The following is an 18,201-nucleotide window of genomic DNA, read 5'->3' on the forward strand; positions in this document are numbered from 1 at the left end:
TTGCTATTTTCCAGTTTTTTTGTTTTGTTTTCTGCATTATTTATTATATTTTCTTTATTGCTTTATTTTTTAATTCTTTTTGCTTTTAGTTTTAGAAAAATTATAAACTTTCTGTTAGTGCCATTAGTTTTCAAATTTGAAAACACTTTTTTAGTTTTTTTTGTTTTCTTTGTTGCTTTATTTATCTTATTTTGTTTCTATTTACAAAAATACTTATTGTTGCTATTTTTATTTTTTTCTAGATTTTTTGTTTTGTTTTCTGCATTATTTATTTTCTTTTGTTTTTTGCTTTATTTTTTATTTCTTTTTGCTTTTAGGTCAGCAAAATTTTAAACTTTCTGTTAGTGCCATTAGTTTTAGAAAAATTATAAACTTTCTGTTAGTGCCATTGGTTTTCAAATTTGAATAGTTTAGATTTGAATTCTTTGAAATTTGTGTGAATCACAAGTTTGTCATTAACTTTACTAAAAAAATGAACATAGATGCACCTATAGAGAAAATTCGACCTAAATTCATAGTTTTCAAATGAACTCTGAAAAAGTTGGCATAGCATACTCATGTGTTACCAAGTTGGCATGGTATCATCATAATAGTTGTGGGAGAAAGCCTTCACTTTTTCTTCACTTGTATCATTTGCTTATTGCGCCGTAACCATGGATAATCTTCATCGTTTATCAGGATGCTTGGGTCAACCTTGACATTGAAGGGAGGAATTTCATGAAACTTCTCATAATCTCCAGACATGTCTGTCTTGCCCTCCACTCCCAGGATATCCCTTTTTCTTGAAAGAACTATGTGGCGCTTTGGCTCATCGTATGATGTATTCGCTTCCTTATCTTTTCTTTTTCTCGGTTTGGTAGACATGTCCTTCACATAGATAACCTGTGCCACATCATTGGCTAGGACAAACGGTTCGTCAGTGTACCCAAGATTTTTCAGATCCACTGTTGTCATTCCGTACTGTGGGTCTACCTGTACCCCGCCTCCTGACAGATTGACCCATTTGCACTTAAACAAAGGGACCTTAAAATCATGTCCGTAGTCAAGTTCCCATATGTCCACTATGTAACCATAATATGTGTCCTTTTCGCTCTCGGTTGCTGCATCAAAGCGGACACCATTGTTTTGGTTGGTGCTCTTTTGATCTTGGGCAATCGTGTAAAATGTATTCCCATTTATCTCGTATCCTTTGTAAGTCAATACAGTCAAAGATGGTCCCCTGGACAACAAGTACAGCACATCACAAACAGTGTTGTCACCTCTGAGACGTGTTTCCAACCAACTGCTGAAAGTCCTGATGTGTTCACATGTAATCCAGTCGTCGCACTGCTCCGGGTGTTTGGAGCGCAGACTGTTCTTTTGTTCATCGACATACGGGGTCACCAAGGTAGAGTTCTGTAGAACTGTGTAGTGTGCTTGAGACCAAGAATATCCGTCCCTGCATATCATTGAGTCACTTCCAAGAGTGCCTTTTCCAGTCAGTCTCCCCTCATATCGTGATTTAGGGAGACCTATCTTCTTAAGGCCAGGAATGAAGTACGTGATCATTTCCAAAGATTACGTGTAAATCATTGACCATAGCAAGTACGTGATCACCGGTATGCATGGCGGGCTTCTTCGGTGATCTGCCTCGCCTTTGAAATGCTTGCCTTTCTTTCGACATTGATGGTTGGTCGGAAGAAATCGACGATGGCCCAGGTACACATTCTTCCTGCATTTGTTCAGGTATATACTTTCAGTGTCATCTAAACAGTGTGTGCATGCGTGGTATCCTTTGTTTGTCTGTCCTGAAAGGTTACTGAGAGCGGTCCAATCGTAGATTGGTCATGAACAACAACGCATTTAGGTTAAATTCCTCCTGTCTATGCTCATCCCACGTACGTACACCGTTTCCATTCCAAAGCTGTAAAAGTTCTTCAACTAATGGCCTTAGGTACACATCAATGTTGTTGCCGGGTTGCTTAGGGCCTTGGATGAGAACTGGCATCATAATGAACTTCCGCTTCATGCACATCCAAGGAGGAAGGTTATACATACATAGAGTCACGGGTCAGGTGTTGTGATTGCTGCTCTGCTCCCCGAAAGGATTAATGACATCCGCGCTTAAAGCAAACCATACGTTCCTTGGGTCCTTTTGCAAACTCATCCCAGTACTTTCTCTTGATTTTTCTCCACTGCGACCCATCAGCGGGTGCTCTCAACTCCCCATCTTTCTTATGGTCCTCACTGTGCCATCGCATCAACTTGGCATGCTCTTCGTTTCTGAACAGACGTTTCAACCATGGTATTATAGGAGCATACCACATCACCTTCGCAGGAACCCTCTTCCTGGGGGGCTCGCCGTCAACATCACCAGGGTCATCTCGTCTGATCTTATACCGCAATGCACCGCATACCGGGCATGCGTTCAGATCCTTGTATGCACCGCGGTAGAGGATGCAGTCATTAGGGCATGCATGTATCTACTCCACCTCCAATCCTAGAGGGCATACGACCTTCTTTGCTGCGTACGTACTGTCGGGCAATTCGTTATCCTTTGGAAGCTTCTTCTTCAATATTTTCAGTAGGTTATCAAATCCTTTGTCAGCCACTGCATTCTCTGCCTTCCACTGCAGCAATTCCAGTACGGTACCGAGCTTTGTGTTGCCATCTTCGCAATTGGGGTACAACCCTTTTTTGTGATCCTCTAACATGCGATCGAACTTCAGCTTCTCCTTTTGACTTTCGCATTGCGTCCTTGCATCGACAATGACCCGGCGGAGATCATCATCATCGGGCACATTGTCTGGTTCCTCTTGATCTTCAGTAGCTTCACCCGTTGCAGCATCATTGGGCACATCGTCTGGTTCCTCTTGATCTTCACCAGCTCCCCCTGTTGCAGCATCACCTTATTCAGGGGGCACATAGTTGTCATTGTACTCTTCTTCTTCGTCGTCTTCCATCATAACCCCTATTTCTCCGTGCCTCGTCCAAACATTATACTATGGCATGAAACCCTTGTAAAGCAGGTGGGAGTGAAGGATTTTCCGGTTAGAGTAAGACCTCGTATTCCCACATTCAGTGCATGGACAAGACATAAAACCATTCTGCTTGTTTGCCTCAGCCGCATCGAGAAACTCATGCACGCCCTTAATGTGCTCGGAGGTGTGTCTGTCACCGTACATCCATTGTCGGTTCATCTGCGTGCATTATATATAATTAAGTGTCCAAATTAGTAGAAGTTCATCATCACATTAAAACCAAAGTTCATACATAGTTCTCATCTAACAACATATAGCTCTTCAGAGCATCTAACTAATTAAACCATACATTGAAACTATGTAAAACATTTCAATGCGAAAACAAATGCGATCATAATCGCAACCAAGGTAACAATTGATCCAACGGCATAATGATACCAAGCCTCGGTATGCATGGCATATTTTCTAATCTTTCTAATCTTCAAGCGCATTGCATCCATCTTGGTCTTGTGATCATCGACGACATCCGCAACATGCAACTCCAATATCATCTTCTCCTCATCAATTTTTTTTATTTTTTCTTTCAACAAATTGTTTTCTTCTTCAACTAAATTTAACCTCTCGACAATAGGGTCGGTTGGAATTTCCAATTCACATACATCCTACATAAATAAAATCTATGTCACATTGGTCGGCATAATTTTCATAAACAATAAATGAACCTATAGTTATAAAGATAATATATATGCCACATCCGGATCATAGACAGGACGAGGGCCGATGGGGGCGGATACCAAAACCATTGCACTATATAAGATGCAATAATAAAAGTAAGAAAATAATACAAGTATCTATGTAAAGATACAAGTAAGAATATTTTTTCCTTTCAGAAAGAAGATAAGAACAAGAGGCTCACCACGGTGGTGCCGGCAATGAGCTCGGCGCGGGTGATCGACGGCGGTGAAGACGGGGACGGGGCGTGACGGACCGCTAAACATAGACAAATATTGAGGAAAATGGAGCTTGGAGAGGAGAAAGCTTAAGTAGTGTGACTCGGGCATTTCATCGAACACCTTGTGTGCATAGGAGGTGAGCTAGAGCACCACCAAGCCCTCTCCCCCTCAGCCAGAAAAAAACAGAGCAGTGTGCTCTGCTCTTACGCGAGGGGGTATATATAGGCACCTCATTGGTCCCGGTTGGTGGCATGAACCGGGACTAAAGGGGAGCCTTTGGTCCCGGTTCAAGCCACCAACCGGGACCAATGGTGGTGGGCCAGAAGCGAGGCCCATTGGTCCCGGTTCGTCCCACCAACTGGGACCAAAAGGTCCAGACGAACCGGGACCAATGGCCCACGTGGCCCGGCCGACCCCCTGGGCTCATGAACCGGGTCCAATGCCCCCATTGGTCCTGGTTCTGGACTGAACCGGGACTAATGGGCTGACCCGGCCTGGACCTTTGCCCCCTTTTCTACTGGTGTATATCAAATATGAGCATGCTTTGTCACCAAACAGACCAATATTTTTTATTTGAAATTCACTTGGTGGATGCTTGGCAATCAGTGGCAGCTCGCAATCCAAACAAGGATTTGGTTCTAGTGCTAATAAATCCAGGTAGGTGAATATTTTATCTTGGCTTTAATTTGATTGGGTACTTGCAAATTGCAAAATAATAATTCAATATGTTATTTCAGCAACGTCATTTGCCAAAACTACTGCACAAGCCAACTTGCCTCTTTTGGAACTGATGTCAAGCAACCTTTCAGTTATACATCCACACCTTCTAAGATATTTGATTGGTAAATTTCTCGACTTTTTGTTATGCCATTTTATTTACGTAGACTCATACTTGTTAGTATGGAGTAAATATTTTCATCTTTTATAATTGTATATGATTAGATATTAATTTAGAGTAACTTGCACTTTTGCAACCTATTGCAAACTTGTGACAATTTTTACCTCATAGTTGATGCCTGATAACTACCCCCTTAATATAAAAGATTATAAGACATACCCAATGATAGGCCAAACACATGTGTCAGAGATATCGTGATCATTGACTGCTTAGAAAACCCATGCATGTTTTCGTTAGGGATATTTAATATGGCACAAGGGCTGTGTGGTGCGGTCGAACCTGTTTGATGGAATTTGCGTAAGTTAATATAATTTGATGAACTCTGGGAGATTTTTTTATAATTTTGTATTCCCATCAATAAAGTAATACTTGTCTGGCTTATCTATCACGTCAACTACATCCTTGTCCTAAATGACAGGGCCAGCATTTCAATCCAGAAATATAATAAAATAGGGTAAAAGTTGTCAGTGTGCCATAACTAAGGGGTAAAATGTCGCAAACATATTTAAATGGGATAAAAGCTATCACAAGATCACAACTAGCTGTAAAATATAATGAATTTACCATAAATTTCATAGAAAATGAACTATTTTGAAGATAAGATTACTTCATGTATGTCGAGTGTATTTTGCAAAGTACCTACCAAAAGTATGATAGTCGTAGATTTGTTTCGTAATGTGACATAATCTCAAGTCACCAGACGGACACATGACAAAATTTTACCCAGGTTCCGGCCGGTGTGATGTGAATAGCAGCTCTACTCATGCTTACATGTGATTATATATATCAGATGATATTACAATGGAGCAACACAATGGCGTGCTCCTCAAGTTGTATGTGAACTCAGTGAGTTCTCTGGTGAACGACCAAGATGACATGCCTAGACTGGATCTATCTTTAGGTAGTCTAGGCCTTGAAAGATCTTGCATGTTCGACCTTAGTCTTAGTGCCAGATACTTTTATATAAGGGTGTAGGTCAGTTTCCTCCGTTCCTCCATCTCGACCTTCTTGTGCTGCATGGTGCGGACTTCTCTAAGTTTAGTATCTGTATGATTCCTCCTTTTGAACCGTGGGTGCATCTAGGAATCAGCCACCTAGGCGTAGCCCCCCCGCCCCCCAACACAGCACATAAACAGGCAAATACGACCCAAAATACAGTACACACGACAAGGGAAATATAGTGAAGCTACTTCTCATTGACAATTTTTGTGCGTTGAATCCCTTGGGAAGAGTACTTACGTTGTAATCAAGGTTCTATGTTTTACATTTACCATGGTCACAGAAGGTTTCAAAATGTTATCACAAGCTATCATGGCAGTAGTTTTCCTTGGGAGTCAATGATACTCGAAAACCTAGGCAGGGTTACGAACTCATTTGTCAAAAGTTGACAACATGCACTTCATGACCAAACATTTTTCAAGTATTACATGTAGATTTTCCATGAGAGCCGCCTGTGATGGCTTATTTGCTTAAGGCTGTTGCATGCTTGCAATACAACCATCTATGGTACTTGTTACACGTCTGATGGCATGGGCATAAAAACAAGTAAATCGCCGCGAACCGTCTGATATGTCATTGTAGAGTGTGTGGACTTCTCTTTTCTAGAGCAAGCCTTGGGTCAAATATATCACTTCAGAGTGCGTTGACTTTGTTTTTTTCTAGAGCTAGCCTTGGAAGTACTGCCCGTTACTTTAGAAAATAACATATCTACATCATATATTTACTAGACACACAATTCACATCACAATATTTTTATCCAACTCATTCACAATATTTATTCAAGTCACAGTGAGGAACCACATCAAAATCTACTTAAGCGAATCAATTACACCTATTTATCAACTTCTATTTACTTTTCTTAAGAAAAGTGTATGGCTGAACCTTGATGGTGGGGTTATACAGTTTGTCAGGATGTCTCCAAAATATTTCTTAATTCTCTATGTACGTTGGTCACTCTGAAAAATCAACACTTTCTTCATGTATTTTTCATTCGATGCTATAGATGTACCCCTTAAGACGGCAATGGTTAGCATTCAGAATGATATGTCTGTTTAGGAGGCTCTGAAAATGTTTTCCGACAGTGTTAATTCTGTGCTAACTTCAACTTCTGTAAGTTATCACCCCTTCTGCATTTTATAAGGTTCAATATGTGTATACTGTGTAGAATAATATATCTCTTTTTACCAGCATTCTTCATCACTAGCGACCAAAAAATTCTACTAAGAATTCTGAGCTATGAAGTTCAATTACATCTGCACTAAGTAGTGAAATACGGGATAAGGCAGATTACTCACATTTAAGTTCCTTACTTGTGGAGAGATAACATAGCAAAATATAGAGTCCCCGCTTTGCAATTTAAGCATGCATGTTACTTCTCAGGAAATTGGAGATGTAATAAGAATGGACACTGTTGTGTGGAAGCTCAAGCTTCTTAAGTCTGGTGCAGCCTATGCCAATTCTCGTCTTCGTACAGTAGAAGCAGAAGTTTTACTTCTTGCAAGGTTCCTTTTCAATATTAGGGCATTGCACATTCAATTGATTCCTATTAGGGCATAAAAAATAGGGCTTTCACACTAATATATTTGGATTCAGTGGCAACCAGAATCTGCCGCCATGTGGAGAAGCTGATCGACTATTTAAGATGTTGAAAAACTGCAAAGTTAGATACTTTAGGAACCGGGGTCATACACTACTCATGGTACGCACTATATATTGTACTCATGATAAATGCTTGATAATGGCTTCTTTGTTTTCACTTGATCTGTTGTTGCTAATTCTTAACTCCCCAGCCAAACAAGAAGAACTACTTTACCTTTCACTATGACCTTCACAATAATCTTCACAGTTTAGTGTCCTTACACAGGAGCGTGACTTCAACCTGCTAACTGTCATAAAAGGGGTCAACATGTACCGCCATGGAAGAAAATGGGATGTCGTGACCGATTTCCTTCCACCAACATTTACAGAGTTCAAGAAATCAACCCAAGATTTCCCGTATGTATTCAATTTAGGAAAGATCCACTCTACCATCACATGGTATTTGTCCAAGATAGCGGACTGATTTGTTGGGGCTGAACAGCAACAATGCGCTGCACAAATTTACCGGCAGGACAAATATGCACACTACACAGCCCCTTTCACTTGTGATGAACTTTGAGGATAGCTTCAACCAACAAGTAAGCAGTGGAATAACACAAACAACATGCACATGTGACACAGGATTTAACGTGGAAAAATCTCCTCAACTTGAGGGGTAAAAAAACCACGGCTGTGGACCGAACGGTCCATGCAACTTCACTATGAGAATGATGAGTACAAAATCTTCTCTAGAACCTCTAGAGAGATTTACAACACACTCTCCACGTTGTCAACTGGCAACATCAACAACAACCACAAGAAGCAAGATTTCAGCAAAGCAGAGTTTACACAGCTTCTGTACCCTTCAGTGTTTTGCGAACTGCTCTTAAACCGCTGAACCAAACAGCACCAAATTTGGCAGACAAGTAGACACATGAGTTCTTGGCATCCCCACCAAATTTCAGCTTAATCGAACATCATTTGCCTACCCAAACTTTTCGTCTCCCAAACCTACTCTGTTCTGAAACTACAGCAATCAGAGCTGACAAAACCACTCTCAAATCTGATGCTCCACTGACCCAATCCTCAAACCAGCTAACCAGATCGAAGTACTCAAAGTAAGGAACGATCTCACCAAGTTTGGGGTCGATCCAAACATGTTTGAGCCTCCAATCACCACCTTGAACACTGTCCAGTCAGATGCAGGAAATCTGGACAGAGCCTCTACTTCTTCTTCTTCCTCTCTCTCAGGTTGTGTTTTCTCTTGTGTGCTCTCACTCTCACTCTCACACGAATGGCGGCCACCACCAGCAGGGGTGGAGTGGCTAGGGTTTTCTCCTTGCTTCATTTCACTTGGAAGCACTCTCAACCGTTGAATGCAGCGAGGATCAACGACTGACATGTGTTGGACTTATGGGCTGATGTTGGGCTGGCAACACACCTCCATGTGGGGGGACTTAACCCAACAAACTCCCCCTCCCGACATCATGGAGGGTCTCAATGCCTTCCGGCAACCATGCCAGCAAGCCGGCGGCATACTTCAAGTTTCTTCCTTGTCACCACTTTAGTCAACATATCAGCCCCATTGTTATCGGTGTGAACCTTCTCAAGTTGCATTTTCTTGGAATACGACACATCTCGAATGCAATGATAACGGATGCTTAGACCTTGAATGAAAGCTTGCATTCTTACTTAAGTGGATAGTACTTTGGTTGTCACAAAACAACACATATTTGTCTTGCTTAAAACCAAGCTCACAAGCCAACTGTTCCAGTCACTTGCTTGCCTCTGTTACTCCAATGAATTCAGCTTCAGTTGTATTCAATGCCACATATTTTTGCAGCCTGCTTTGCCATGACACCGCTCCCCCTGCATAGGTAACCAAGTAACCTGAATTAGACTTCCTTCTGTCAACATCTCTAGCCATGTCAGAACCTGAAAAAGCAATCAGCTTGGCTTCACCACCACCAAAACAAGTTTCAGATTTATGCTGCCCCGGAGATATCTCAAAATCCACTTCACGGCTTCCCAATGAGCTCTTCCTGGATTGGACATAAATCTGCTCACAGTACTAACCGCATGAGCAATATCAGGCCCTGTACACACCATAACATACATCAAACTCCCAATCGCTGAAGCATAAGGAACATGATGCATTTCCTTTTTCTTCTCATCAGTGTTAGGACATTACTTTCTGCTCAACTTGAAATGGGCTGCTAGTGGACAACTCACAACTTTAGCATTGTCCATCCTGAACTTCTGAAGTACCTTCTCAATATACTTCTCTTGAGACAAGTACAACTTGTTGCAATTTCTGTCTCGCTCAATTCTCATCCCGAGAATGTTCTTTGTTGGACCTAAGTCTTTCATAGCAAAACATTTGCTCAACTCCTTCTTCAACTTAGCAATCCTAGAGACATTCTTTCAAACAATCAGGATATCATCAACATAGAGCAATAATATGATGAAATCATCACCTGAGAACCTCTGAATAAACACACAATTGTCTGAGCTACACTTCTTGTAGCCTTGCTCCCCCATGACAGCTTCAAACTTCATGTACCATTGTCTTGGTGCTTGTTTCAGGCCATAGAGACTTTTCTTCATCTTGCACACATAGTCTTCTTTGCCTTTCACAAGAAACCCCTCAGGTTGCTCCATATATATTTCTTCCTCCAACTCACCATGAAAGAATGCAGTCTTCACATCCATTTGCTCAACCTCCAAGTTGAGACTTGCTGCCATGCCAAGGATTACTCTTATGGATGTCATCTTCACAACCGGAGAAAAGATCTCATCATAGTCAATGCCTTTTCTCTGGCCGAATCCTTTTACAACTAGCCTGGCCTTGTACCTTGGATGTGATGTGTGCTCTTCTTGCTTAATTCTGCAGACCCACTTGTTCTTCAAAATTTTCTTGCCCTTGGGCAACTTCACCAACTCATAAGTATGATTCTTATGCAAGGAATCAATCTCTTCTTGCATAGCATTTCTCCACTCCTTCTTGTGCTCATCTTCCATTGCATCTGCAAAGCATTCATGCTTTGAACCGTCAGATAATAACACCACGTATTGATGTGAGGGATACCTGCTGGAAGGAATTCGACCCCTGTTGGATCTTCTGAGTGGAGCAGCTGGTGGACTTTCTGGTGCTAGTGCTTCCTACTGATCCGGATCATCAACTTCAGCATCATACTCTTGTTGCTGCTGCTGGGGAGCATCTTCTTCACCTGCACCACCATGTACATCATCTTGTACATCTTCTGCATCTGCTTCAACTTGCACGGGAGCTGGAGCTGTAGGAACTGGGTCAGAATCAATCATGTCTTGCTGCTGCTGAGGAGGAACCTGCCCCTTTGTCTTTACAATATCCTCAATTGTTTGGTCTTCAACAAACACAACATCACGGCTTCTCACAACTTTCCTTGCTATAGGGTCAAACATCTTGTAGCCAAACTCATCACCACCATAGCCAAGAAAGATACACTATCATGTCTTCGAATCAAGCTTTGACCTTTCATCTTGAGGAATATGAACAAAGGCCTTGCACCCAAAAATCTTCAGGTGGTCATATGAGACGTCCTTGTCACACCAGACCCTTTTAGGAACATCTCCCTGCAAAGGATAACTTGGTGAGAGATTAATAAGATAAACTGCAGCCATCAAAGCCTCACCCCAAAAGTGTTTACGTAGCTTTGCACTTGACAACAAGCATCTGACTCTCTCCACAATTGTGATGTTCATCCTCTCAGCAAGACCATTCAGCTGTGGTGTCTTCGAGGGAGTAAATTGATGCCTAATACCTTGCTGCTTGCAATATGCATCAAATGGCCCAATATACTCTCCTCCATTATCAGTGTGAATGCACTTGATCTTCTTCTCAGTTTCTCTCTCAACCGAGGCTTGGAATTGCTTGAATACACCTAGTACTTGATCTTTGGTCCTCAAAGTGAAGGCCCAAACTTTCCTGGAAAATTCATCAATAAAACTCACAAAGTACTTAGCACCACCAAGAGATCTTACCAACATTTTGCAAACATCGGAATGTATCAAGTCCAGCTTCTCAGGCTTCTTGTGAGGAGGTAGAGTCTTGAAGGCAACTCGGTGTTGCTTCCCTGCTAGACAATCTGAACATTTCTTAATGTGAACTCCTTTCACACCCTTCAACAATTTTTCCTTTACTAGCACTTTCATCCCCTTCTCACTCATGTGCCCAAGTCTCTTGGGCCATAGAGCACAATGATCATCCTTCTCTAGTGCATTGAAAGAAGCACTAAAGAGCTTAGCATGAATATGATACAACACTGAGACCATTTTACCTCTTGCAACAATCATGTTACCTTTGGTGAGCTTGTACTGCCCTTTTCCAAAACTGCTCAAGTAATCATCTCCATCAAGCAAACCAACTGAAAAAATATTGAGACGAAGTGCCTCAACATGTCTCACAGATTTGAGGACTAACCTTGTACCATTTGCGGTCTCCAAATGCACATCTCCTTTTCCAATGATGGATGCTCTATCATTGTTCCCCATCTTCACAACACCAAAATGACCTGATATATAGTTAGTGAAGAGCTCTCTGCGAGATGTAGCATGAATGGTAGCACCTCTGTCCGGTATCCAAATCATCTCGTCACCATCCACAAGGTTGACGGTTTCATTAGAAACAACAGTGATCTTCTCCTCAATAGTGGAACCAAATATGCCCTCATTTTCTTCATGCATAACAAGCATGATGTCCTCTTCTACTGCAGTAACTCGGTTGCCCTCTATGTCACTATCACTGTCAACTTGCTTCTGATCTTGCTTCTTCTTTTTCTTGTTGTCTTTCTTCCACTTGTCACATTGCCACTTAATGTGGCCCTTCTGATGGCAGTGATGGCACTCATAATCAACATACTTACTTTTTCATTTGCTCCTACCTCTTTCTGCCCCTTTACCTGGACCTCTGCTCTTTTACTTCTTCCCCTGGACTGAGTGACTAGCACCTCTGAATGTGAGGAAGAACTAGCTTCAGCCACCTTTCTGGACTCTTCATTTAGTACCCTGGTTTTCACAAGATTCCAAGTGACAACTCCATTAGGTGCTGAATTGCAAACCGTGACCTTAGAGGTCTCTCAGTTCTCCGGTAATGAGCCTAGTAGCAGCAAAGCTCTTACTTCATCTTCAAATGTAATTCCCATTGAAGAAAGCTGATTTATAATGCCTTGGAATGTATTCACATGATCTGCAATTAGAGTGCCCTCTTTGTACCTCAAGCACATTAATTGTTTGATCAAGAACATCTTATTTGTACCTTCTTTTCCGGCAAACAACTCTTCCAATTTCTGCCATAAGGTGTGTGCATGTGTCTCATCAATGATATGGTTCAAAACATTGTCATCGATCCATTGCCGAATGAACCCACAAGCTTGGCGATGAAATACCTTCCACTGACCTTCCTCAATGCCCTCCGGCATCTCATTGGAGAACAATGGCTTCCAGTATTCTTTCACATACAACAAGTACTCCATCTTGCCCTTCCATGCTTGATAATTTGTACCGTTCAAAGATATCATCCTACTGGTATTCACTTCCATCTTTCACCACAAGAAACTCAGCAATTTGCACAAGCAAACCAAGGCTCTGATACCACTTTGTTGGGGCTGGACAGCAACAATGCGCTGCACACATTCACCGACACGGAAAATATGCACACTACACAACCCCTTCCACTTGTGATGAACTTTGTGGACAGCTTCAACCAACAAGTAAGCAGCGGAATAACACAAACAACATGCACATGTGACACATGATTTAACGTGGAAAAACCTCCTCGACTTGAGGGGTAAAAAAACCACGGCTGTGGACCGACCGGTCCACGCAACTTCACTATGAGAATGAGTACAATGTCTTCTCTAGAACCTCTAGAGAGATTTACAACACACTCTCCACGTTGCCAACCGGCAACAGCAACAACAACCACAAGAAGCAAGATTTCAGCAAAGCAGAGTTTACACAGCTTCTGTATCCTTCAGTGTTTTGTGAACTGCTCTTAAACCGCTAAACGAAACAGCACCAAATTTGGCAGACAAGTAGACACATGAGTTCTTGACATCTCCACCAAATTTCAGCTTAACCGGACATTATTTGCCTACCCAAACTGTTCGTCTTCCAAACCTACTCTGTTCTGAAACTGCAGCAGTCAGAGCTGACAAAACCACTCTCAAATCTGATGCTCCACTGACCCAATCCTCAAACCAGCTAACCAGATCGAAGTACTCAAAGTAAGGAACGAGTTCACCAAGTTTGGGGTCGATCCAAGCACGTTTGAGCCTCCAATCACCAGTTTGAACACTGTCTAGTCAGATGCAGCAAATCTGGACAGAGCCTCTGCTTCTTCTTCTTCCTCTCTCTCAAGTTGTGTTTTCTCTTGTGTGCTCTCACTCTCACTCTCACACGAATGGCAGCCACCACCAGCAGGGGTGGAGTGGCTAGGGTTTTCTCCTTGCTTCATTTCACTTGGAAGCACTCTCAACCGTTGGATGCAGCAAGGATCAACGGCTGACATGTGTTGGACTTATGGGCTGATGTTGGGCTGTCAACACACCTCCATGTGGAGGGACTTAGCCCAACATAATTAGCTGAACTCTTCTTCAGATTGCTCAATCAATCAATGAGCCCAGTCTTGTTGCCTACTCTGGAGACTGGAAAAGTTGTACGTGGACTCGGCAGTGTTCCTAACAAAGGTCTTGTCTTGTTTGTGGGTCGTCGCCAACTCTTAGGGATAGAGATGCCTTCACTTGTTCAAGAGTTCTTGAAAGAGAAGAAATAAACTATACGAATATTGTCCAACCCACTATTTTTTGTTGGACATAATTGGGCTTTGCGACAGGAGTTATCCCTATTCGATGTAGTATCTATGTACGAGGGAGTTTCAATCAGTCCGATCAATATGTATAAGTTATTCGAGAGAAATGAATTTGTTCTCCTCTATCCAGGTGGTGCTCGGGAAGTTCTACACCGGAAGGTGAACTAAATATTTTTTTTGCATTTGTACAAATGAATTTCATGTTTGCTCCCACTGTGCATAGGAGCAGTCCCCTAGATTTATTAATTAAGTTGAACTGGACAGGGTGAAGGCTACCAGTGCTTTTGGCCAGATAAACCAGAATTTGTAAGAATGGTAGCCCGTTTTGGAGTTACTATCATACCATTTGGCTGTGTCGGAGAAGATGACATTTTAGAGGTATTCTTTTCGTGCCTTTGTATATTGAATTAACTCAAGGACACAGTTTGCTACTTCTAAATTATTTTTCATGATCTTTTTATATGTATTGTAACAGAGTAATATCAGACACATTAATTAGTGATCACTATCATACATTCAGGTTTTTTCTAGGGCAAATACACATTGCACGTATATCTCCTTCCAAAACAAGAGAGAACCTATTCTGCTAATTCTTTGTTCCTTCTGCAGATAGTCCTGGATTACAACGATCAAAAGAACATCCCTTATCTCAAAGACTGGATAAAACCATTCAATGAAGATCTTCCAACTGTAAGGTCAGATATCTATCGTCCTGACTCGTTTCCTTTGAAAAGGGGAGTTAATAATCAAATATTTTCTATTGCTAAATTATTTGCTCAACACTACCCATGCTCAGCTGCAGTAGGAACACTTTTATTTCAGGGATACAGTCATTGGAGAGGATGGGAATCAGGCCTTGCATCTCCCAGTTGGTCTCCCTAAGGTACCAGGTCGCTTATACTTCCTGTTCGGCAAGCCAATCAAGATGAAAGGTCTGAACAATCTGCTGATGGACAAGAAACAAGAAAGCGATTTGTATCTACACACAAAATCGGAAGTGGAGAACTTAATGTCTTATCTTAAGAGGAAGAGAGAAGAAGATCCTTACCGGAGTATAACGCGGCGCATGTTGTACCAGGCCGCTAGGGGTGCTTCCGCTCAAGTGCCTACTTTTGAGCTGTGAAAATCGGGCATCGATGCACCTTTCCATATGGTGGTATTGCTGCTTGGAAAATCTCCATACATCTTTAGTTTACAGAGTTAGTCTTGAGATAAATTTCACGGACTAACAAGGATGCAATATTCAGAATGAACTAAAGAAAGTCCAACATTGCTCTGTACTTCAAATCAAAATATAATTAGGATCGGAAGAACATAGTGTATAACATCATTTGCTTCTTGTGTTGGGTTGATGAAGAGAACACAAGCAGTGTAAGGTGGGTGCTGGGGATGCAAAGGATGAAATGAGGGATTGAGCAGATCACAATGCGGGGAGCCGTATAATCAACTAAAAACAGATACAGGTATACTGCCGTTGCTGCCATGGTACGCAGATCTACGAGCCTTAAATGTAGTGAAGTCTGACCCAGATTAATCTGAGAACATTCTAAAGCAACATAATATCCTCCTCCTTTCGGCATTTGAGCAACTGAAGATAACATACAGAGCAAGAATAGTCTGAAGCAGAACATTCTCGATTAGTCTCTTCAATTAATGACAGCCTAGATTGCACAGATACGGATACACGTACCAGTATATCCGGGTGATACACACATGTAAATACGTTATTTCTGAAAAGCGCCAATATGGGGATACATTCGACTATTTTTGAAAACAATATAAAAAAATTGATATCAATAAGCATGAAGCCATTCAGCATATATTTAGTCAATGCACAAAAGTACCTTTCAACAGTAAAATTAAAAAATAGAAAAAATTCAAAAATTCTGTTTTTTTACATACTTCCACAAATGTTTGTTGTGCATACAAAATTTCATCACGAAATCACATTGGTGGAAGTCGTGCCAAAAAACAAAATTAGAACTCCAAAATGCTTTTGTAAGTAACATTTTCAGAGCATCAATTTTGTTTTTATTAGCGCGCCTTCTACCAATGTGATTTTGCGATGAAATTTTGCATGCACAACAATCATTTGTGAAAATAGGCCACAAAAAAAATTCAGAATTTTTTGAATTGTCTTCTTATGTTACTGTTCACAACAGGAGCATTTGCGCCTAGGTGTAGAAACTCCACGTCCGTCAATGCAGTCCATTATCTCCTATCTTATCCATGATTCCAACAAAAGTAGGAACCAAAAGCCAACGGGTTCACCAAACATAAAAAGTACAGTTAGAGAGAGGGAGGAGGAGGAGGAAATCAGCAGCCTTCTACTAGATATAATTTTATTTCTACATGATAGTGAGAGGAAGGGGAGCGAGAGCACCGGGGAAAGGCGCCCCCTACCGTCACTACTAGAGCCTAAGAGCCCGAGAGGTATCGGGGACTTATCAGGAAAGAATCAGTATCTGATACGGTATCTGGTAAGGATACGCTCGTTGTTGGAAGTATCTGTGTTTTTCTTGATGACAACCTTTGAAGAAGCATGATCGATGGGCTAGCAGAACGAAAATTTGCTGCTACGTGCTCAGATTTAAAGTCTCCAACAGGGAGTTTTCACGTTGGACTCAGAGCGGGACAGGGGAACCACAGCAGCGACCGCCGGTGTAGCGGAAGACGCCATCGCCTTCCTCTCGGTGCCAGGCGTGGACACCACGGCCGATTGAGATTGCTCGGCCAGACGTGTCGTTTTTTTTTTTAGAAAAGGAGGATGACCCCCGGCCTCTGCATCTGGAAGATGCATACGGCCACTTTATTGATTATTCTCGAGGACCATACAAAGTATTACACCAATGTGCCTGAATCAACCATCTTGGCAACATATGCCACTACTCCTATCCAATATGATGAAGGGGTGCTAGCCGGGCCACTACCCATACAAAGTATTATTCTCGAGGACGTATCGTGGATTTGGGAAAAACTTTCCTGGAGCGTCGTCGGTGCTCCTATTCCCGCCCTACGCGCTCGAAAGTTTTTTTTAGAATAACTAGGGAATTTATTCAAAGTTCAAAGCCGAAGCAATACAAGCAATGTCTGGCAAGGTCCCTAGCCACAAACGGCGACCAAAGGGAAACGCTGAAGCCGCCTTAGCTATGGCCTGAGCTTCCAAATTTGCTTCCCCACACTCATAACGAAAACTAACCTTTACAAAGTCATTCATGGACTCCTTTGTTTCATCTATAACCAAAGCGTATGAAGATAGTGTATTCCCGTTTATATCCTTCACCACTTGCATGCAGTCCGAAGCTATCATCGCATGTGTGACGTTTAGATCTCTCGCGAGAGCAAGCGCCTCGCTGCATGCATGTGCTTCAAGGCTCGCTGCATCCACCAGACCGGCAATGGTGACAGCTGACGCGCCGAGATAGTTGCCATCTTTGTCTCTGCAGATCGTTGCGGCCGCCCCCGTCCTGCCATTGCGAGATATGGCCCCATCAACATTAATTTTTACTTCATCATTACCTGGTGCAATCCACCTATGAACTTGCTTCTCTGAAGTTGTAGTATTGGTGGCTGGTTTCATAACTGTAGCTATGTTCAGGTCCTTCAAATAACGGTTTATGAAGCTCAAGGTAGACAAAGGGCTCTGAAATTCATCATCATGTATGGCTCTTCTCCTCGCCCACCAAATAGCCCACATTGATATGAGTATTTTTGCTAGATCTTGCTGACTTATCGTTTCAAACAGCCAGAATAGCCACAGCCTCGCATCATCTGATCTGTTGGATAGCAGAACCTCGACAGTCTCCTCGTCTCCCAAAGCCCATACGCAACGCGCCATCCGGCAATCAAAAAGAGAATGCGCTCGAAAGTGTGCTAACGCGTGAGTTTGGTGACGGTAGTTGGGCTGGCCCATTTTTCGCTGATTTCTCTTTTTTAGAACAAAGGTTTAAGTTGAGCCCGACT

The 18,201-nt window shown here is 42.1% G+C and overlaps 1 pseudogene; it reads left to right on the plus strand.

The window, feature by feature from the left end:
- The first annotated feature begins 4,703 nt into the window (after positions 1-4,703).
- Positions 4,704-15,361, plus strand: LOC119358320 (annotated as a pseudogene).
- Positions 15,362-18,201: the final 2,840 nt, after the last annotated feature.

Source organism: Triticum dicoccoides, chromosome 2A, assembly GCF_002162155.2.
Source record: "Triticum dicoccoides isolate Atlit2015 ecotype Zavitan chromosome 2A, WEW_v2.0, whole genome shotgun sequence".
In the NCBI taxonomy this organism is placed as follows: domain Eukaryota; kingdom Viridiplantae; phylum Streptophyta; class Magnoliopsida; order Poales; family Poaceae; genus Triticum; species Triticum dicoccoides.